A 23,942-nucleotide genomic window follows, 5' to 3' on the forward strand; every position below is an offset into this window, starting at 1 on the left:
GGGGACGGGGGATTGAAAATTAAATAAAAATATAGGACAAAACACATCACACGACAAGAGAGAAGATAACGCTACATAAAGAGAGACCTAAGACAACACAGCATTTCAGCAACACATGACAACACAGCATGGTAACAACACAACATGACAACAACATGGTAGCAACACAACATGGCAGGAACACAACATGGTAGTAGAACAAAACATGGTACAAACATTATTGGGCACAGACAACAGCACAAAGGGCAAGAAGGTACAGACAACAATACATCACACAAAGCAGCCACAACTGTCAGTAAGAGTGTCCATGATTGAGTCTTTGAATGAAGAGATTGAGATAAAACTGTCCAGTTTGAGTGTTTGTTGCAGCTCTTTCCAGTCGCTAGCTGCAGCGAACTGAAAAGACGAGTGACCCAGGGATGTGTGGTACAAGGAGGATGAGGGCTGCAGTAGATATCTCAGATAGGGGGGAGTACGGCCTAAAAGGGTTTTACAAATAAGCATCAACCAGTGGGTCTTGCGACGGGTATACAGAGATGACCAGTTTTCAGAGGAGTATAGAGTGCAGTGATGTGTCCTATAAGGAGCATTGGTGGAAAATCTGATGGCCGAATGGTAAAGAACATCTAGCCACTCGAGAGCACCCTTACCTGCCGATCTATAATCTTACCTGCCGTCTCCATAATCTATCTTGGGTAGGATGCCCATCTGTATCAGTGGTAGTTTGGCAGCTGGGGTGAATGAGGAGCGATTACAATGGAGGAAACCAAGTCTAGATGCAACTTTAGCCTGCAGCTTTGATATGTGCTGAGAGAAGGACAGTATACCATCTGGCAATACTCCAAAGTACTTGTATGAGATGACTACCTCAAGCTCTAAACCCTCAGAGGTAGTGCCTGCAACCCTATGATGGCCTTTCCTATACTCAATACATTCCAACCTTAATTGCCTCCACCATATATATTCCTCTTACAGATAACCATTAACTTCTGGTGTAGAAACCAGACTATGGCACTCAATATTTAAAGTTAAGGAGTCAGAATCCATCTGTACTTAATGGTCCCAACTCGTAAACAAAAGTACTGTTTGGGGGTTTGTGGAAAGTTTAGTCTGGATGAAAAGGGAAATGCTGATTATTTTCTATGGGGAGAGTCAGTGATAGTTGGTTTGATCCCAAATTACACACTATTCCCTACATTGTGCAATACTTTTGACTAGGGCCCATAGGGATCCATTAGGTATGCAGACTTGGTTTTCAAAGGCAAGAGACCCTATACCTTGAAAAGGGATCCAATCAAATGGATTAGCAGCTAAAGCTTTGCGGTCACCACAAATGTTGTTACTTTGAGTGGCTATGAAAAGCTGGATCTCCACAAAGAACGTCAATATGTGACATACAACAGATGGCAGAGGCAAACGACACCTTTGGGCCCTGGTCACAAGTAGTGCACTATATAGGGAACAGGGTGGCATTTGGGATACACACGTAGCATGTAGAGATTGGGTTACATGGAGAAATATTAGCTTTATATTCTCATATGTACATCTAATTGTGACAGTGTTTTTCTGTTTTAAAAAGGACTGCTGTTTTCTTTGACTATACTTTTATCTCTCTCCGCTGTCTGTTAAACTATCGAGGGTATAGTTAGAACTAAACCCAACCCAACCCCGCCTTCAGACTTCATTCTCTTCTTTCTGATAGAAAACGGAGATCTGAGGTTCATTATGTCTTTGCTGTCCTTGTCTTTGAAAAATAACACTGCTGTTGTTTCCCTTGCTCGCTCTTCTTTTTTTCCCCCACTCCCTCTCTCTCTTTCTCTTTTCAGATTCATAATTATTTCAAAGGGCGCGAGCGGCATCAAAGGACTCCTTGTCGGAAGGAGTTGTCTCTTCAAAGTGCCACGTCTCCAGTCTCTCGCCAGTCTCTCGCCCCAGCCCTCGTTCCAAACAAATAGAATTAAATGAATTGCCGGGGAGAGGTGGAACAGGCAGGACATCACAATCATTAATATTAATTCAACTTTCCCCCTCTCTTCTAGTCACACTGGAAGATTGACTAATAGACATAAATGTCAGGTTATTTAATGTAAATGCGATGAGTGTGTGTGTGTGTGTGGGGTGGTGGGGGGCATAGGAAAGGGACATTCTTCTAGGAGTTTGATGCTGTACAACACAGCATCTAATTGCCTGGTACTAGCTAATAAATAGATTTACCTTTGACCTCGCCCATATGCAATAACCAAGGTCCTTATTTGACCAATACAGTATTTCCCTGTCAGACTGTTAGATTATTTTGACTCCCACTTATAGTGTGCATATCCAAAAATAGAAACAACTTCTTGTTATCCTACTAGTGCTGAGCAATTAACCGGAATGTTGGTTATTTTTCATTTTTTTAAAGAACTAAATTGGCCAAGGTAGGTTCAATTATTTGAATTCCATTTAGTTTGGGTTTTTTCTGTGAGGTCGATGTTCAGTTTCTCTACAGATAAATCAGATGAAACCTGAACTGAGTTTTAGTTTCCAACAGGCCAATGTTCTAGCTTAGTGCAGAAACCGTGTTAATTTACTACAATAACCATAATCCATTGCGCGTCCGCTTAAACTTTTCCAGTCTGTGCTGAGCAGACACCGAGACTGAGAAAAGAGAGAACGCATGATCAAGAGGGATAGAAAGCAGTTGCTTCACGAGCCTGAAAATACACCAGCTACAGCATCCCACTGCTGGATTGTTTCTGAAGCTAAGCAAGGTTGGTGCTGGTTGGTCCCTGGCCCTCATACCATCATGGTCACCTAATCTTCCCAAGTGTACAATTGGCTCATTTATACCCCCTCCTCTCCCTTGTAACTATTCCCCAGGTTGTTGCTGTAAATGAGAATGTGTTCTCATTCAACTTACCTGGTAAAATAAGGGTTAAATTAAAATAAAGTTTGGGGGAGAGAAAGATAAGAGATGAATGATTGAGGGGTATAAAGAGCAGTTGCTTCGCAAGGTATCAAGCTGAAAATACATGATCTTAGTGATCGATAGTTGGTATTCTGCAGTCATAAAAGTAGGCCTTATTTACTTTGAAGAACGACTAAAATTGTGATTTTGTCAGGCAGCAGCTCTATAGAGATGAGAAGGTGATTTGGAATTAAATAAAGTAATCAGTAAAAAAAGAAACAAATATTAAAGTGAATAAATGATGTTTAATAAATAATAAGCAGGAAAGGGCAACTCAATATTAGGAAGGTGTTCTTAATGTTTAGTACACTCAGTGTACAAAACATGCATTCGGAAAGTATTCAGACCTTTTGACTTTTTCTACATTTTGTTACGTTATAGCCTTATTCTAAAATAAATTCAATTGGTTTTTTCCCCCTTCATCAATCTATACACAATAACCCATAACAAAGCAAAAACAGGTTTAGACATTTTTGCAAATGTATTAAAAATAAAACACTGAAATATCACATTTGCATCAGTATTCAGACCCTTTATTCAGAACTTTGTTGAAGCACTTTTGACAACGATTACAGTCTTCTTGGGTATAACGCTACAAGCTTGGCACACCTGTATTTGGAGAGTTTCTCCCATTCTTCTCTGCAGATCCTCTTAAGCTCTGTCAGTTTGGATGGGGAGCGTCACCGCAGAAATATTTTTGCTCCGTTCATCTTTCTCTCAACCCTGACTAGTTTCCCAGTCCCTGCCACTGAAAAACATCCCCACAGCATGATGCTGCCACCACCATCCTTCACCATAGGGATGGTCCCAGGTTTCCTCCAGACATGACGCATGGCATTCAGGCCAAAGAGTTCAATCTTGGTTTCATCAGACCAGAGAATCTTGTTTCTCATCTGAGAGTCCTTTAGGTGCCTTCTGGCAAACTCCAAGCGGGCTGTCATGTGCCTTTTACTCTAGCATAAAGGCCTGATTGGTGGAATGCTGCAGAGATGGTTGTCCCTCTGGGAGGTTCTCCCATCTCTACAGAGGAACTCCGGAGCTCTGTCCGAGTGACCATCAGGTTCTTGGTCACCACCCTGACCAAGGCCCCTCTCCCCTGATTGCTCAGTTTGCCCGGCCGGTCAGCTCTATGAGTCTTGGTGGTTCCAAACTTCTTCCATTTAAGAATGATGTGGGCCACTGTGTTCTTGGGGACCTTCAATGCTGCAGAAATGTTTTGGTACCATTCCCCAGATCTGCGCCTCAACACAATCCTGTCTCGGAGCTCAACGGACAAGTCCTTCGACCTCATGGCTTGGTTTTTGCTTTGACATGCTTTGACTAAATACTGTCAACTGTGGGTCCTTATATAGACAGGTGTGTGCCTTTCCAAATCATGTCCAATCAATTGAATTTACCACAGGTGGACTCCAAGTTGTAGAAACGTCTCAAGGATGATGGAAACAGGATACACCTGAGCTCAGGGCGGCAGGTAGCCAAGTGCTTAGAGCATTGGGCCAGTAACCGAAACATCACTAGATCGAATCCCTGAGCTGACAAGGTAAAAATCCGTCATTCTGACACCTGAACAAGGCAGTTAACCCACTGTTCTTAGGCCGTCATTGAAAATAAGAATTTGTTCTTAACTGACTTGCCTAGTTAAAATAAAGGTTAAATAAATCAAAATAAGTACACATTTTGAGTCTCACAGCAAAGGGTCTGAATACTTATGTAAATAAGGTATTTCTGTTTTTAATTTTGAAAAAACTATTTTTGCTTTGTCATTATGGGGTATTGTGTGTAGATTGATGAGGAAAATTATTAATTTAATACATTTTAGAATAAAGTTGTAATGTAACAAAATGTGGAAAAAGTTAGGGGTCTGAATACTTTCCGGATCCACTGTATGCTAGCCAGTTGCTAACCTGTCCATGTCATGCATTGTTAATCATTCCTTGTGTGCATTGTTTGGGTAGCTAAATACTCATCTGTATTAGTCACTTTGATATCTGAATTCCATTGGCACAGTGTTGTGTGTGTGTATATGTGTGGTGTGTGTGTGCGTGCGTGCGTGCGTGCGTGTGTGTGCATTTATCAGTAGTGAAAAGTACTTAAGTTGTATATTAAATTATTTTTACTTAAGTAGTTTTTTGTGCCATCTGGATTGCTTAATATAAGGATTTTTTTTATTATACATACATTTACTTTAACTTTTGATACTAAAGCATATTTTAGCAATTACATTTACTTTTGATACTTATAGGTACAGTGGCATGAAAATGTTTGTGAACCCTTTGGAATTACCTGAATTTCTGTATAAATTGGTCATCAAATTTGATCTGATCTTCATCTAAGTCACAACAATAGACAAACAGAGTGTGCTTAAACTAATAATACACAAATTATTGTATTTTTCTTGTCTATATTGAATGCATAATTTAAACATTCAAAGTGTAGGTTGGAAAAAGTATGTGAACCCCAAGGCTAATGACTTCTGCAAAAGCAAATTGGAGTCAGCTAACCTGGAGTCCAATCAATGAGACAAGATTGGAGATGTGGGTTAGAGCTACCTTGCCCTATAAAAAACACTCACAAAATTTGAGCTTGCTATTTACAAGAAGCATGACCTGATGTGAACCATGCCTCGAACAAAAGAGATCTCAGAAGATTAACAATTGTTGACTTGAATAAAGCTGGAAAGGGTTACAGAAGTATCTCTAAAAGCCTTTATGTGCATCAGTCCAAATTGTCTATAAATGGAGAAAGTTAAGCACTGTTGCAAAGATGACTGCAAAAGCACAGCGCAGAATGTTCAATGAGGTTAAGAAGAATCCTAGAGTGTCAGCTAAAGACTTACAGAAATCTCTGGAACATCCTAACATGTCTGTTGACGAGTCTTCGATACGTTAAACACTTAACAAGAATGGTGATCATGGGAGGACACCACGAAAGAAGCCACTGCGGTCCAAAAAATACATTGTTGCATGTCTGAAGTTTGCAAAAGTGCACCTGGATGTTCCACAGCGCTACTGGCAAAATATTCTGTGGACAGATGAAACTACAGTTGAGTTGTTTGGAAGGAACACAACACTATGTGTGAAGAAAAAAAGGCACAGCACACCAACATCAAAACCTCATTCCAACTGTAAAGTATGGTGGAGGGAGCATCATGGTTTGGGGCTGCTTTGCTGCCTCAGGGCCTGGACAACTTGCTATCATCAACAGAAAAACATCCACCAAATGAAGCTCAACAGAAGTTGGGTGATGCAAAAGGAAAACAACCCAAAACACAGAAGTAAATCAACAACAGAATGGTTTCAACAGAAGAAAATACGCCTTCTGGAGTGGCCCAGTCAGAGTACTGCCCTCAACACAACTGAGATGCTGTGGCATGACCTCAAGAAAGCAGTTCACACCAGACATCCCAAGAATATTGCTGAACTGAAACAGTTTTGTAAAGACGAATGGTCCAAAATTCCTGCTGACTGTTTTGCAGGTCTGATCCGCAATTACAGAAAGCGTTTGGTTGAGGTTATTGCTGCCAAAGGAGGGTCACATACTTTTCCCACCCTGCACTGTGAATGTTTACGCGGTGTGTTCAATAAAGACATGAAAATGTATAATTGTTTGTGTGTTATTAGTTTAAGCAGACTGTGTTTCCAAAGGGTTCACATACTTTTTCTTGCCACTGTATATAAATTTTTTACTTATACTCAAGTAGCATTTCAGTGGGTGACTCACTTTTATTTGAGTAATTTTCTATTAAGCCCATACAAATCCCTCACATACACGCACACACACACACACACACACACACACACACCCTAAAAATACTTTTTACACATTGCATAACTTGTACTCACTGTATCGAGTTTCAAACACCACACTCACCCAAACTGAATGCTCCAACACAACACACACACACACACACACACAGAGAGAGAGAGAGAAAAAAGGAGTTAACTTCTCTGCATGTGTGCCCAGAGTTTTGAAATGTTAATAAATGGGAAAGTCTTTCTCAGAGAACGGCGCTGAGCCACTTGGCTAACGGAGCTAAATCCTTTTCAAGCATGAAAGAACTAAAATACATTTCTGGAGAGAAATAACATTTTATCCCGTTGGGAGACAATGCCACCGGTGCATCCACCCATGCACCAAACACGGAATTGGATACAGGGAAAGTAAGCATTCCTTTAGCACACTTTAATGCATTTCTGCCCCGAAAAAAAGAACAGCAAATAAAAATAATGACGTAACACCGACAGTGGGCTAGACTTAAAATGAATGTTTTCCAGCAAGCGACAATATGAATAAATATTTCAAATATTGATTTGCACGGGCCAAATGTTTATAGCTGCACACAGTAGGCACAACATTACACGCAAACTCTAGCACAGTCTCTATCCCTCTTGAACTCACTCCCTCTCACTCACACACACACACACACACACACACACACACACACACACACACACACACACACACACACACACACACACACACACACACACACACACACACACACACACACACACACACACACACACACACACACACACACACACAACCTTGGTATACGCTCAAGGCAGTGTGAGACTAATTGGCGAGGCGTCGGTGGGTGGGTGTTGAGTGCACTTGGGGAAATAAACTTCCAGAGATTTACAGAGATCAGGCCCAGAGGGGGTGGGACAAGGTACTAAAACTACACACACAGATGGTGGTGGGAAAGAGAAGAGTATAGGGGGTGACGAAGGGACACACACGTCCCTGGGACCCTGGTTCACCTATGGGGCCAGGGATGACACTGAGGAACTCAGAACAGTGTTCAAATAGTATTTGGTTTGAGGGCACAGAGTGTGAGAGCCAGGGCGCCCAGAGAAGAATCACCTCAGGGAGCCCTGCCATCCGTAGAGGTGGCAATGTGGCCCAGCTATAGATTTCAGATAGTGCCCTGAGAGAGAGGGCAAGAAGAGAGGGAGGAACAGAGAGAGAGAGTAGACATAATTACTGTCAGGCAAAAGTACAAGATGATCAATCTCGCAACTAAATAAAACTCATCCTAATCTTCGGTGGGGGCCCTTCCTAGGAGCTCGCCATCGCTCTCACCACAAGGTTGCCTTGAGAGGTTTATACTGTACGTCTTACAAAAAGAACTGACGACTTAAACTATCCTTGATTATGCTGTGATATTATAAATGTGCTTCTCATCATACCAAAGGTTCTGCTGTAAAATGGGGTGGCCGGGAGTCTGGGGTTTTACATATAAAAGACCTTGAGGATGTTGTGAGCTTCTCCCCACATGCACCAACCTGTGGGCTGTAGGAGCCATGTTGAGCGCTATGGTATGCATCCCAAATGGCACCCTATTCAGTGCACTATGTTTGACCAGGGCACATAGGGCTCTATATATATTTGGAACGCACTAGCTCAGGCCTGAGGGTGCAGTATACTCCTGTTATATCGCACACTACACCACCTGGGCGACATTGGCCAAATCGGGCTAATTGTGCCCTGGTCAAAAATAGTGCATTATATAGGGAATAGGATGCCATTTGGGACGTATCCTAGGTCTGGAAGAGAGCCTCTAAGATGCATTCATTATGGACGCCTTAATCTGCCAGTACTTAGAGAGAGTAGCAGCGTGGTGTGCCGTGCCAGAGTGCCTTCGAGCCCCAGAGTTTAATATACAAACATCTGCTCCAGTCCCAAGTCAATTTAGTCCAGGTCCTGCTTAATCAATGCATGCAGCTAACCACACACAGACACCCCAAAACACACTCGATGCTCTCAACAACAACAAAAACACAAGCACGATCGCACGCACGCACACACACACACATACACACACACACGCGCGCTAAAGAGCCCAAAGAGCAGCGATAGGAGAACTACCAATCACCTCACAGCAGATGAGCAGACGCCTGAGTGGAGGAGTATGAGGTGGTTGGTCTTTAAAGACACTCTGAATAGACAGGACCACAGGCAAAACAGGATGGTTCCTGTCAAACTCAAGGACACTGTCATTCACTGGCTTTGTCACGGTATAATTCAATGTCAAAGAGGGTCCGCTTTTACCGGAGAAATATGACTATGTTATTATGGCTTTGAATGGAAGGTGATTGAGGGAGAGATGAAACACATTATTTGGAGTACATCTAAAGCCACTTCTTTTTGATGTTTTGAATGATATGATGGCAAAGAAATGCAAAGATTACATTTTTTTGGTGAAGTTTAATGGCGATATGATAGAGAGGTGGCGTTGCGGCGTGGATGACCCGATAATGACAGTTAAGGGGGGCTGCAATGCTGAAGTGTCTGTGTGGGGGGAGGGGGGGGGGGGGGGAGGGGGGGGGGGGGGGGGGGGGTTTGACCGATGACCATTAGGATGACGCGGACAAAATGAAGACTAAAAGGACGTGGCGAACCCCTCAATTAATTATGTGGAAGGAGGGGCAGGTGATTCATGACCAGGATGCGCAATCATAACACCGTCCCCATCCCTGTCGCCATCCTTTGCCCATCACAGCCATTGATTAAAACACGCTTTTTAATATTCCTCTTTTTAAGCGCTGCCAATGTCGTTTCAAGCAAATGACAGTGTAACTTCTATTTTTTGAAAGATTGAGAGCGGACGAGCCTGAAGCCAGCAAGTGCGGTCATAAAACAAGCTGAGGATATGAACGTGTTATTACTAATTTAACAGCATTCTGTTTACATTTTGATAGAAATCCATTGATTAGTTGTCTGCCCAGATGACAACAGAGTAGGCAACTATCTGGAGGGATAAAAGCCCAGAGAGGCCCTGTCGGTGAAAAGGTAAAAGTCTCTAAATAATAGGTATCAGGATTTAGGGGTTAAGAGTTAAGGCAAATATAATTTAATTGGGACAAAGCTATTAGAGGCTACATACACATGGAAATGACATTTTCTGCATCCGATAGTCCTAATCAGAGTCTTGTGTACAGTAGGTCAATATAAAGACTATGGCCTCAACATCCACACATGTCAAGAAAATGCCAGGCCTATATCATGACAATGCATGCAGTCGACAACATTTAGAGGGTGTTGGGTCAGACAATATTGTGCAAACAACCCTATTGTGTAATTTATGAAGAGGACTTGGAATGAAAACACTCAACAGTCCCACTTTATACTAAGGACCATCAAAATATGTATTTATAGGGTAATTACATCAAGTCAGGTATGAATATTTTGTACTACAGGATAGGTTCAAAGTATTACACATGCATAGAGCTGTGATACCTACTGGCAGCTTATACAATTTCAAAGATTTCCTAAAAAAAAACTCCCAATGGATGCTACTGTGTAACGCTAAGCAATCCTCCTAGAGTGGAGAGGAGTTTAAAATCTCATACAATTAACTCATTTTAGTTTTGTTTGCAACTTCTGGGGCGACTTAATTACTCTTAATGAGGTCGATGGGGACACAAAAAAGGCACTCTTTAAACATTATCCTCGTTTTAACATGAAACATCTAGACACCAATAGACCGACACCCCTTGCCAATTTGCAATGCCCGATGAAAGCTCTCGAGCAGTCAGTAAGACTCTCCCTTTGCAGGATATGCCAATAACTCCCTGTGGGTGTTCCAAGCGAGGCTATCTTGTAATGCTGGAGCCAAAGCTCTGTGATTGAACAGAGAGCTGCGTGAATGCAGATGTATTTACTGAGAGGGTTCGCCTGCCCTGGGAAGAAGCATCAATCCAATAGACACCAAGCTCCATCCCTCCAAAGTTGGGAGTTATTGATCTGGGAAAAAAATGCAGCAAAATGATTTAAGATCCAGGCAGTTCTCCAACAGCACTTAGCAACTGTGGGGAGGAGAAGTAATCCTCATAGATATACAGTACAGCGAGGCCCCGTCTTGAACTGCATTTGCTTTCTGATTGCTCAGGAGCAGTAATTAACTGATATAAATTCAGCATTCTTCAGACTAATACCTCTCAAAATGTTGCCTAGGTAGTTTAACCCACCATATTTATGTAGCTGCCTGTCTTCGCTCGGGAACAGACCAGAGATTTAATATAGTTCTCATTTGCAGTTCTGAATCAAACTGCGTGTGATCTGAATATAAGAAGTAAGGCTCAAAGCAGTCAAATACATTGCACAATAAAATGTAGCAAGGCGCTCACGTCTACCTGTTTGAAAGCAATGACACTCGAAACAACTTTAGTACTGTACATGGAAAACTGCAAGCTACAAAGCTAATATGGTGAGAGACTACTGGGCAGCATAAGATTTACTGTATGTTTGAAATTCAATTCACTGCCTTCTCACTATCCCTCTCACAGTTCAAGGTAATGTAATGGTTATTTGACAGGCACAATGCATATTGATCAGCATTTCAGCATAAAATGTGCCAGATGCCTGAATTTCATTTGCAACTATTCAACACTATTCAACAAGTTATACTATGTTGGTATAGCCTAAGTTTCAGCACAATTCCACTGAGGAACAGTCTGCCTTACAGTACATGCAAGTTTTGTTTTTTCTTTACTTGAAAAAGAAGTCTGACAAGTTGTCTTCAAAACATCCCTAGCTGCGTCCTCCCCAATCTAACTATGGAGGAATATCACTGTCAAAAAAAAAGTTGCTACGCAAGACTTTTCTTCTTCTCTGCCAAATCTGTCATTCACAATTCATGTCCTTGCCCCCCTTCCCACCCTTTTCGTTCCTTTAGGTTACGAGCCGATGCCTCGCAGAGTATGAAGCAAAAAAAAAAAAAACACTTGTCTTCATCACTCCAATTCGCACTGCTTTGCCCCAGCGCTAAGGGTTATGCCTCCACGCAGGTTTTGAAGCTTTGCAGCAGCAGCCACTTCCAGGATAGGCCTGTTCTTTATTCATCAGAGAAAAGGCTATACTGCCACTGTCTTAGCCTCATCTCCATACTGTGTGTAATGTAGCCCACTATAGTCTTCTATCGTTGCCATGTCATACATAGATAGAATACTAGAATTGACTTGTATGGATACAAGCTTAAGTAATTCATCCTTGCCTAATAGGCCAGGGCCCTGTTCGAAATACTCTCAAAATGCATCCTTCCTTGAAGTAACTGACATTTCAATAGGTGAAAGCAAATACAATGGGAAGCTTCCTTACACCAATCCAGTCACAACAGATGATCAGTCAGTGATTGGGCTACTTCAAAGAAGGGAAAAAGGATGCCCTTTATGAGTATTCAAACAGGGCACTGGGGCCGTATCCACAAAGCACTTAAGAGTAGGAAATTGGTGCTGAGAAGATACATTTTACTCCTACTCTTCTGGGTGAAAATCAAAACTACGTATGAATCCTCTTTAGTCCTAAGAGTCCTACCTAGTCAGCAGAGATATTTAGAAGACCTCATGAGCTGTCCTAATGTGGCACAGCTAGCACTGCCATTCAGTGCCTTAGACCACCACGCCACTCGGGAGGCCCCCCATCTCTTGCACTTTTTACATTGATTTCACATGAAGCCCATTTCATATGATAGGCCTAAATACTTAACCAAAAGGCAACAACACCATATTGTTAAAAACAATGCCTAAATTGGGCATGCATATAAGTTGGGCAATTGAAAGCATTTAGGGCCGATGTTAACTTTGATTGTGTTCAATGAAAATTATTGAAAGTTCTAATGTTTTACACAACATTATCGGCATGTTACGTACTTGATGCCTACTGTGCCAAAGTGATTTAGAGTTGTTAGACAACTGTGGGAAGTGTCGAGTGTGTTGTTATAATGGTAATATTGTCAAAATTCAGCTTTTAACAACCATCCGAATTGTTTGAAAAAAAAGGCTAAGCATGCCAACATATCAGGTAATAATTAAGAGTAGGCAAAGTGATTGTGTCAGAAATTATATAAAACATTTCATGTAGTCACATTCACCATGGTTGTCTGAAGTGTCCTATAAAGTTAAAAACTGGCGGTGCCTCATCGCGATTGGTTATTCCCCATCTTTTGCAACAATGCCAACGAGCGTAATCACCATTTTCGTTTACAGTACATCAACCTGTTATGATTACCAGTTGAGACTGTATAAGTTGATTTTACTCCTGGCTCAGTTTGTCTGGGCAGTGTTTAACATCATCCAAAAACCTACTCGGAGCAGGGATTTTTTTTTTTGTCTTAAAAACAGGTTTCCGAGGACCATTTCTGAGATGCTTTGTGGATACGGGTCCAGGTGTTTTTTCTTCATGCTCATATTGAATGACAGCCGTTCCTAGAAGTAAACATACCCTCTGGCAGACCAATGGCTAAGGTGCATAAAGATATTGGAATTCAGATATGACCTCACTAGCCACTGAGTTTTTAAACTACGGTGCGCAACATATTGGTTCAACATGCCAATAAATCAGCACAATCTACATTTTAGTTTTTTCAAATTGCTGGCGTTGCGGAGCTAGAATTGGGATCATGTATACTGTGCTAATGACCAAATGCAAAAAAGAGTAAAGGAGAGCAATGTACAGTACAGAGAACTTAGCAAACAAGACATTGTGTGGTAAGTGCATGGGGGTCGCCATCGTTATGCAGCTCCGCTATTGATAGTCTTGTCTTCCATTCAACACTGACACCATGTCAGTCAATGCGTGGGCAGAAGGCAGTTAATTAGCTGACATCATCATGAAATGATCAGCTGGCATACTAATCCATTTCCAGCTGACATATACAGTACCTGTCAAAAGTATGGAATCATGTAGTAACCAAAAAAGTGTTTAACCTGTTTAGGATAGGGGGCAGTATTGACACGGCTGGATAAGAAAACGTACCCGATTTAATCTGGTTACCACTCCTACCCAGTAACTAGAATATGCATATACTTATTACATATGGATAGAAAACACCCTAAAGTTTCTAAAACTGTTTGAATGGTGTCTGTGAGTATAACAGAACTCATTTGGCAGGCAAAAACCTGACAAGGTTTCAGGCAGGAAGTGGCCTGTCTGACAAGGTGTCGTTCTTCTTGTCTCTGTTTATTGAAGAGTGAGGATCTTAGCTGTCCCGTGACACTTCCTACGGCTGCCATAGGGTCTCAGAAGGCGGCAAAAAGCTGAATCGTGGCTTTGCAGGCTCTGGCTGAAACAAAGTAGCGCGTTTGGGTAGTGGCTGGTTACAGTACTGTGAGACTCAGGCTCGTGCCCGCGTCGACCGAAAGCTTTGTTTACTTTCCTCAGTTTAGCTAAATGGACATTCCTGGTCGGAATATTATCGCTTTTTTACGAGAAAAATTGCATAAAAATTGATTTTAAACAGCGGTTGACATGCTTCGAAGTACGGTAATGGAATATTTAGATTTTTTTTGTCACGAATTGCGCCATGCGCGCGACCCTGATTTACCATTTCAGATAGTGTCTGGGACGCACGAACAAAACGCCGCTATTCGGATATAACGATGGATTATTTTGGACCAAACCAACATTTGTTATTGAAGTAGCAGTCCTGGGAGTGCATTCTGACGAAGACAACAAAAGGTAATCAAACTTTTATAATAGTAAATATGATTATGGTGAGTGCTAAACTTGCCGGGTGTCTAAATAGCTAGCCCGTGATGCCTGGGCTATGTACTTAGAATATTGCAAAATGTGCTTTCACCAAAAAGCTATTTTAAAATCGGACATATCGAGTGCATAGAGGAGGTCTGTATCTATAATTCTTAAAATAATTGTTATGCTTTTTGTGAACGTTTATCGTGAGTAATTTAGTAAAATGTTAGCGAATTCCTCCGGAAGTTTGCGGGGGATGCTAGTTCTGAACGTCACATGCTAATGTAAAAAGCTGGTTTTTGATATAAATATGAACTTGATTGAACAAAACATGCATGTATTGTATAACATAATGTCCTAGGGTTGTCATCTGATGAAGATCATCAAAGGTTAGTACTGCATTTAGCTGTCTTCTGGGTTTTTGTGACATTATATGCTACCTTGAAAAATGGGTGTCTGATTATTTCTGGCTTGGTACTCTGCTGACATAATCTAATGTTTTGCTTTCGTTGTAAAGCCTTTTTGAAATCGGACAGTGTGGTTAGATTAACGAGAGTCTTGTCTTTAAATAGCTGTAAAATAGTCATATGTTTGAGAAATTGAAGTAATAGGATTTTTAAGGTTTTGAAAATCGCGCCACAGGCTTCAAGTGGCTGTTACGTAGGTGGGACGAATTCGTCCCGCCTAGCCCATAGAGGTTAAAGACTCCGCAAATACTCAGAGTCTGCGAGGAAGACAAAACTCAAAACATCATGAAGTCTAACAAACAGCAATCACATGCACAAAGACATCGGGCTTTCAGACGAATGATTTCTTTGCAGAAGCGAGTACTTCTGTAACCTTGCCTCGAAATGATATCCATCTCTTTTGTTTCTAATCTCGACAAGCTCACAGGGGGATACCGGTGGTATTCTATTTACAGCAGACTCATCGTGCTGCTGGGTCAGCGCTGTTACACAGGAGGAATATTAGACATTACATAGGAGAGGCTAAAAACAAAAAACAAACAGGTAAATGTAGGTAATGGCACTATCCATAACAGAAATGCAACAGGGAATCCAAGTTGGTCTTTTGAAGTCAATGTTCAGAAGTAAAGAAAACTAATCATCCGTTGTGGGAGTCTAGATAATTCATTGTTAAACGGTTCCTAAAACGTTGAAATGATCTGAGAACTAAAGTACAAACTACACTGAACAAAAATATAAACGCAAAGTGTTTCATGAGCTGTAATAAAAGATCCCCAACATTTATCATATGGTCAAAAATCTTATTTCTCTCACAAATTAGTTTACATCCCTGTTAGTGAGCATTTCTATTTTGCCAAGATAATCCATCCAGCTGTAAGGTGTGGTATATCAAGAAGCTGATTAAACAGCATGATCATTACACAGGTGCACCTTGTGCACCTTGTGCTGGGGACAATAAAAGACCACTCTAAAATGTGCCGTTTTGTCACACATCCCATTGCCACAGATGTTTCAAGTTTTGAGGGATTGTGCAATTGGCATGCTGACTACGAGAATGTCCACCAGATCTGTTGCCAAAGAATCGAATGTCCCTTTCTATACCATAACCCACCTCCAACGTTGTTTTAGAGAATTTGGCAGTACATCCAACTGGCCTCACAACCGCAGACCACGTGTAACTACACCAGCCCAGGACCTCCACATCCGGCTTCTTCACCTGCGGGATTGTCTGAGACCAGCCACCCGGACAGCTGATGAAACTGTGGGTTTGCACAACTGCACAAATTGTGGCACAAACGTCTCAGGGACGCTCATCTGCGTGCTCGTCATCCTCACCAGGGTCTTGACCTGACTGCAGTTCGACGTCGTAACCAACTTCAGTAGGCAAATGCTCACCTTTGATGGCCACTGGCACGCAGGAGAAGTGTGCTCTTCACAGATGAATCCAGTTTCAACTGTACCAGGCAGATGGCAGACCATGTGTATGGGGTCGTGTGGCCAAACGGTTTGCTGATATCAACGTTGTGAACAGAGTTTATCAATGGCAATTTGAATACACAGAGATACCGTGAGGAGATCCTGAAGCCCATTGTCGTGCCATTCATCCGCCACCATCATCAGCATGATAATGCATGGCCCCATGGCATAAGGATCTGTACACAATTCCCGGAAGCTGAACATGTCTCAGTTCTTCTATGGCCTGCATACTCAGACATGTCACCCATTGAGCATGTTTGGGATGCTCTGGATTGACATGTACGACAGCGTGTTCCAGTTCCCTCCAATATCCAGAAACTTCGTACAGCCATTGAATAGGAGTGGGACAACATTCCACAATCAACAGCCTGATCAACTCCATGCGAAGGAGATGTGTCACTCTTCATGAGGTAAATGGTGGTCACACCAGATACTGACTGGTTTTCTGATCCCTACCCCTACCTTTTTTATGTATCTGTGACCAACAGATGCAGATCTGTATTCCCAGTCATGTGAAATCCATAGATTAGGGCCTACTGAATTTATTTCAATTGATTTATTTCTTTATATAAACTGATACTCAGTAAAATCTTAGAAATTGTTGCATGTTGTGTTTATATTTTTGTTTGGTATATATATATATATAAAACACACACAAAACATGGGATCCACATTGAGTATAAATTATAAATACTTTACCATTTTATATATTTGGGTAAAAAATGTTTCACAGTTAAAAGCAATTTAGAAGTACAAAGAACCCCAGAGGATGACACATGAAAGTGATAAAAACACATTTCCAATATTGTCCTCGGCATTAGCACCCAATTTAGCCTTCTTCCTTACCAACTCATAGTGAAAGACATAATGGCATATCAAAATTGACCTTATTTTGAAGGGAACTTTGTAGTACTTGTAAACTCACCATGGCATGGCATTTGAAATTTTGAAAAATTCAGTCTGTAGATAGTAGAGGTCATGCTCTTGTCAATTTTAAATTGTTGAAAATTCACCGTGGCAACATTTATATTTCGATTAATTCCAAAGTAACCCGTCAGGGACAGACTCAAATAAAGTTTCAATTTCGCAGAGTATTGTGAGCAGAGTTGTCATGCTCCCGTGGCACATGAATTCCATGCATCAAGGTGGGCACTGGGCCCACACTGCAGAATGACTGTAATTAGAGGAGAGGGAAAGTTGGTAGAGAGTGAGTGCAGGTATGGACAAAAGAAAGCCAAGTCTAACGAGAAAGAACACAAAAGATGAGGTTTGGATTGTCGATCCAATCGATGATCCTGATGAGAATCGAAAGAACAACAATGCCAAAGCTGTTCAGTCAATTCCAATAATTTTATTGATCCTTTTTTAAGATGGTTTATTAGGGTAACTGGCTATTGAACCGAACTGCACTAAAGGTATTCTCTTAAACTGCCACACCCAAAGAGTATATTAATGAATCCCACAATGACAATTTAGATGCCAAACCAACCAGCATCACAACTCTGTGTACTGTCTGAACAGATCAGTATCAAACACTGGAAGCAAACCAGAATGCCTTTCATATGCAAGCGGTGCCAGTACATTCTGAGAAGCAACATAAAAACAAAAAGTTGAGGGATGTAAAAACAAAATGTTTTAAAAGTTTGAAAGAAAGAGATACCTATGTCTGCTGCCTCGAGGGTAAACAATCTCTGAGGAAGAAGAAGTTTGAGGGAAAGAATTGGTCTGAGGGGGGGAGGGTTTGAGGGATTTGAGGGATTTGTGTCCCACGCCTCAATGAGCACCACTGGTGTATTAATAAATGATGGCTTTTCAGCTGAGAGGACAAAATGCATTGAATGGATGCTTGGGTTATTCAAAGAAGTGCTGTGACTATACACCAATGACTACAGTGTACCAACGCTCACTGCACAACTATATAGCCAATATGCCTATAGTGTAACAACTATCACTACAAAACCTAAAGTTGTGACTCAATCACAGTGTACCTGTTACGTCCTGACCATAGAGAGCTCGTATTTTTCTATGGTAGAGTAGGTCAGGGTGTGACTGGGGGGTTTTGTCTAGTTTCATTTTTCTATGTTGTGTTCTAGTTTCTTTTTTCTATGTTGGGGTTTTCGTATAATTCCCAATTAGAGGCAGCTGGTCATCGTTGTCTCTAATTGGGGATCATATTTATGTAGTTGTTTTTCCCACTTGCGTTTGTGGGAGATTATTTTGAGTTAGTGCATATTGCACCTCTTTCGTCACAGTTTTGGTTGTAGTTTTTTGTTTGTTTTGCAAAGTTTCACATTAAAATAAAAGATGTGGAACGATACCCACGCTGCGCTTTTGTCTCTTCCTACAACGAACGTGACAGTACTAACTACCCTTACACAACCATACAATTATAACTCCTTCCTTTATTATAAAAACCATTACAACTAGTGTAACAACTACAGCCATAAAGATGAATACAGCGGTTATTACTTCTCTAGGGACAACAATCATTATACTGGTGAGAACATAACCAAAACGCATCCAAACATTCTTACAACTTTAGTATCCTTGGAAAAGAAGTGTGATTCGATTCAATTGAAATATATGGGTTTCTCCCTTTCTCCACACCAAAGAGAGACATTGTTGGAATAAATTAATTTTGATTATTATGTATTTTTTGGGGGGAGGAGCAAAAAAACAAGTGTTCATCTCTATTTCATTTCTGATGCGATCGGGAGATCACCAAGTGAGAATGAGTGATGGACTCATAACATGGATGAATGACTAATAGTAAACAGTTTATAATAAAAATACTATTTTTCCTCTCTCTCCCCCCTCGCTCCCCTCCCTCCCGCTCCTTTTCTCCCTCCTTCTCCCCTCAAAGCTCTCGAGAGTTGCCACGGCAATGATAAATTAAGCTGCTTTAAATCAACAACTATGCTGGCTCAAAACTCTGGGATAATATTAGAGACGCCAGACAAGGTGGAGGAATAAAGATGGACACTCTCCTTGAGGGGAGTTGAGGGTTGCTCTTGCTGGCTTGTCTCATGGTGTTTATGGTGTTGTTGATCAGACGTTGACGTAATTCCACCTTGCAAGACGTTTAACCATGCCTGGGCCATTTACTTTCTCTAATAGGAAAGTCAGCCGTACTTACGAGGGGAGACAGGAAACGTCCTTTGCATGCGATTGCATCAGCCAGAGATTCGTCAGTGCCGAATTTCATCTGCTCCTTCGCTCTGCTGATGGTGAAGAAAGTCATGACCATAAGCTGTTTTTACAAGGCATGGTACCATGAAATAAAATATTTGATCTCTGTGTATCATTGCAAAACCATCACAAACTCCAGTTTACAAAATGTTCTTAACCATCACAAACTGCAGTGAAAACTAACACACTGAGGCACCATGAAGTGGTCCTTCCAGGCCTGTGAAGCTGCTCATTAGACTAAATGCACTGGAAGGTGAATCCATGTTTAGAGGGATCCAACGGCTGAGATCATTTGTCTTTTGATGAGATATACCAGACTGCAGGGGATCCAGGAAGGGCCTACGAGGGGAATCACAGATGTTCCTCCCTCCTTCCCCTTTATCACCATCAGAGAGCAGGTGAGTCACATGGGGTGCATCCCAAATGGACTTCCTATTCCCTATATAGTGCACTACTTTTGACCAGAGCCCATCATTAAACATCCTCATATGGGAATAGGTTGCCATTTGGGACAGAGCCGATGTGAATCACCTAGGCTCCACAGGGGGGTACAGTATGAATCACAGGTTGGATCAATCTACAGACAGCAGGTGCAGTTCCTTGCTCTGTGAACCCTTTAATAGATTGGGCAGATTAGGCATCTTCTCAGAAGATGATCCTCCATGAACTCTCAAAGGATCATTATCTTTCTCTGGTCACTTTTGAGTAGAGTAGCAGACCCACTAAGTTTGAGTGATGGGAACAAAGTGAGAGCCAGGCACCTGCTGAGAAGAGGAGCTTAAAGGCTATTCTCAAGTCTGACAGCCCTAAACCTTGGTGAACAAAATATGGATTACGCTGCTTCCTGTATTAGCCTCAACTTTGCCAAAAGACCATCCACTAGAGCAATAAAAGACCAATAGGTGAACATACTCTAGGTTAAAGGCCTACTAATGAATTTGAAAAACAGACATGCCCGCCACTTGGTTTGATATTAAGATGGAACTGCTCTTTTTGGGAGAGGGGCTAAGTTAAGCTAGTAGTGATACACCTTTTCACCTCAGCAAAGCGGAACTGTTTTTATCTAACCTTGGGAAAATGTATACATGTAAAAAGTTATTCAACCTTGAGCTGAATAAATATTTACAAACGATTGCATTAAATTGTACCCTTAGTTGCATCCTAATACCTATTTGTGCAGTATCAACTGCTAGAAATGTATTTCTATGGCAAACCATTCCTGAGAATGTCAGTGTCAGAATTCCCCCTAGTACATACACACAACAGAATGGCGCACACGCATATACACACACACACACTGGGAGAGGTTCCAAGGAGTGCACTCATCACCAGGTGGTTGGGACATCATTGCACAGCGGGACAGCCGTTCCCCAGCAATCATTACACATTCTACTATGGAGAAGTGTTGGAAAACAACTCCACAGGCCCCCATGCACCGTTTAGAAAGAAGGGTCTAATGATTAGACGATAACTAGACATAACTTTCATGTACCTTTCCTTTTTGTAATGGCATGGGAATAGCGTTGTCTACTTGTACATCAAGCTGCCTCATGCCACTGAAACACACATTTATTTCAATGTTACATAATGTCAATATAAAATTGTAAAATAAAATCATAGTAGAATGTGGTAAAACCCAAAACAAAAAAGTGACTACACCAGTGGAGGCTCCTAAGAGGAGGAAGGAGAGGACCATCCTCCTCAGTGAATTTCATAAAAACTGTAATTTTAAAACATTTAAAAAGTGATCCTTTTTAGATAAAACTGTGCTTAATATAATCACGTCACCAAATAAATCAAATAACATTTTATTTGTCACATACACATGGTTAGCAGATGTTAATGCGAGTGTAGTGAAATGCTTGTGCTTCTAGTTCTGACAATGCAGTAATATCCAACGAGTAATCTAACCTAACAATTTCACAACAATTACCTTATACACACAAGTGTAAAGGAATGAATAAGAATATGTACATAAAAATAATATATGAATGAGTGATGGTATAGAACAGCATAGGCAAGATGCAGTGGATGGTATAGAGTACAGTATATACACTGCTCAAAAAAATAAAGGGAACACTTAAACAACACAATGTAACTCCAAGTCAATCACACTTCTGTGAAATCAAACTGTCCACTTAGGAAGCAACACTGATTGACAATACATTTCACATGCTCTTGTGCAAATGGAATAGACAACAGGTGGAAATTATAGGCAATAAGCAAGACACCCCCAATAAAGGAGTGGTTCTGCAGGTGGTGACCACAGACCACTTCTCAGTTCCTATGCTTCCTGGCTGATGTTTTGGTCACTTTTGAATGCTGGCGGTGCTTTCACTCTAGTGGTAGCATGAGACGGAGTCTACAACCCACACAAGTGGCTCAGGTAGTGCAGCTCATCCAGGATGGCACATCAATGCGAGCTGTGGCAAGAAGGTTTGCTGTGTCTGTCAGCGTAGTGTCCAGAGCATGGAGGCGCTACCAGGAAACAGGCCAGTACATCAGGAGACGTGGAGGAGGCCATAGGAGGGCAACAACCCAGCAGCAGGACCGCTACCTCCGCCTTTGTGCAAGGAGGAGCAGGAGGAGCACTGCCAGAGCCCTGCAAAATGACCTCCAGCAGGTCACAAATGTGCATGTGTCTGCTCAAACGGTCAGAAACAGACTCCATGAGGGTGGTATGAGGGCCCGACGTCCAGAGGTGGGGGTTGTGCTTACAGCCCAACACCGTGCAGGACGTTTGGCATTTGCCAGAGAACACCAAGACTGGCGCCCTGTGCTCTTCACAGATGAAAGCAGGTTCACACTGAGCACGTGACAGACGTGACAGAGTCTGGAGACGCCGTGGAGAACGTTCTGCTGCCTGCAACATCCTCCAGCATGACCGTTTTGGCGGTGGGTCAGTCATGGTGTGGGGTGGCATTTCTTTGGGGGCCGCACAGCCCTCCATGTGCTCGCCAGAGGTAGCCTGACTGCCATTAGGTACCGAGATGAGATCCTCAGACCCCTTGTGAGACCATATGCTGGTGCGGTTGGCCCTGGGTTCCTCCTAATGCAAGACAATGCTAGACCTCATGTGGCTGGAGTGTGTCAGCAGTTCCTGCAAGAGGAAGGCATTGATGCTATGGACTGGCCCGCTGCTCCCCAGACCTGAATCCAATTGAGCACATCTGGGACATGATGTCTCGCTCCATCCACCAACGCCACGTTTCACCACAGACTGTCCAGGAGTTGGCAGATGCTTTAGTCCAGGTCTGGGAGGAGATCCCTCAGGAGACCATCCACCACCTTATCAGGAGCATGCCCAGGCGTTGTAGGGAGGTCATACAGGCACGTGGAGGCCACACACACTACTGAGCCTCAGCCCCTTTGACTTGTTTTAAGGACATTACATCAAAGTTGGATCAGCCTGTAGTGTGGTTTTCCACTTTAATTTTGAGTGTGACTCCAAATCCAGACCTCCATGGGTTGATAAATTGGATTTCCATTGATTATTTTTGTGTGATTTTGTTGTCAGCACATTCAACTATGTAAAGAAAAAAGTATTTAACAAGATTATTTCTTTCATTCAGATCTAGGATGTGTTATTTTAGTGTTCCCTTTATTTTTTTGAGCAGTGTACATATGAGATGCGTAATGTAGGGTATGTAAACTGAATTGGCATTGTTTAAAGTGGCTAGTGATACATTTATTACATCAATTTTTCCATTATTAAAGTGGCTGGAGTTGAGTCAGTATGTTGGCAGCAGCCACTCAATGTTAGTGATGGCTGTTTAACAGTTTGATGGCCTTGAGATAGAAGCTGTTTTTCAGTCTCTCGGTCCCTGCTTTGATGCACCTGTACTGACCTCGCCTTCTGGATGATAGCGGGGTGAACAGGCAGTGGCTCGGGTGGTTGTTGTCCTTGATGATCTTTTTGGCCTTCCTGTGACATCGGGTGGTGTAGGTGTCCTGAAGGGCAGGTAGTTTGCCCCCGGTGATGCGTTGTGCAGACCTCACTACCCTCTGGAGAGCCTTACGGTTATGGCGGAGCAGTTGCCGTACCAGGCGGTGATACAGCCTGACAGGATGCTCTCGATTGTGCATCTGTAAAAGTTTTTGGTGACAAGCCGAATTTCTTCAGCCTCCTGAGGTTGAAGAGGCACTGCTGCGCCTTCTTCACCACGCTGTCGACGAACTTAAAACGTTCTACCCTCTCCACTACTGTCCCATTGATGTGGATAGGGGGGTGCTCCCTCAGCTGTTTCCTGAAGTCCACGATCATCATCTCCTTTGTTTTGTTGACGTTGAGTGTGAGGTTATTTTCCTGACACCACACTCCGAGGGCCCTCACCTCCTCCCTGTAGGCTGTCTCGTCGTTGCTGGTAATCAAGCCTACCACTGTAGTGTCG

The sequence above is a fragment of the Salmo salar genome, chromosome 04 (genome assembly GCF_965601325.2).
Source record: "Salmo salar chromosome 04, fSalSal1, whole genome shotgun sequence".
NCBI classification, from domain to species: domain Eukaryota; kingdom Metazoa; phylum Chordata; class Actinopteri; order Salmoniformes; family Salmonidae; genus Salmo; species Salmo salar.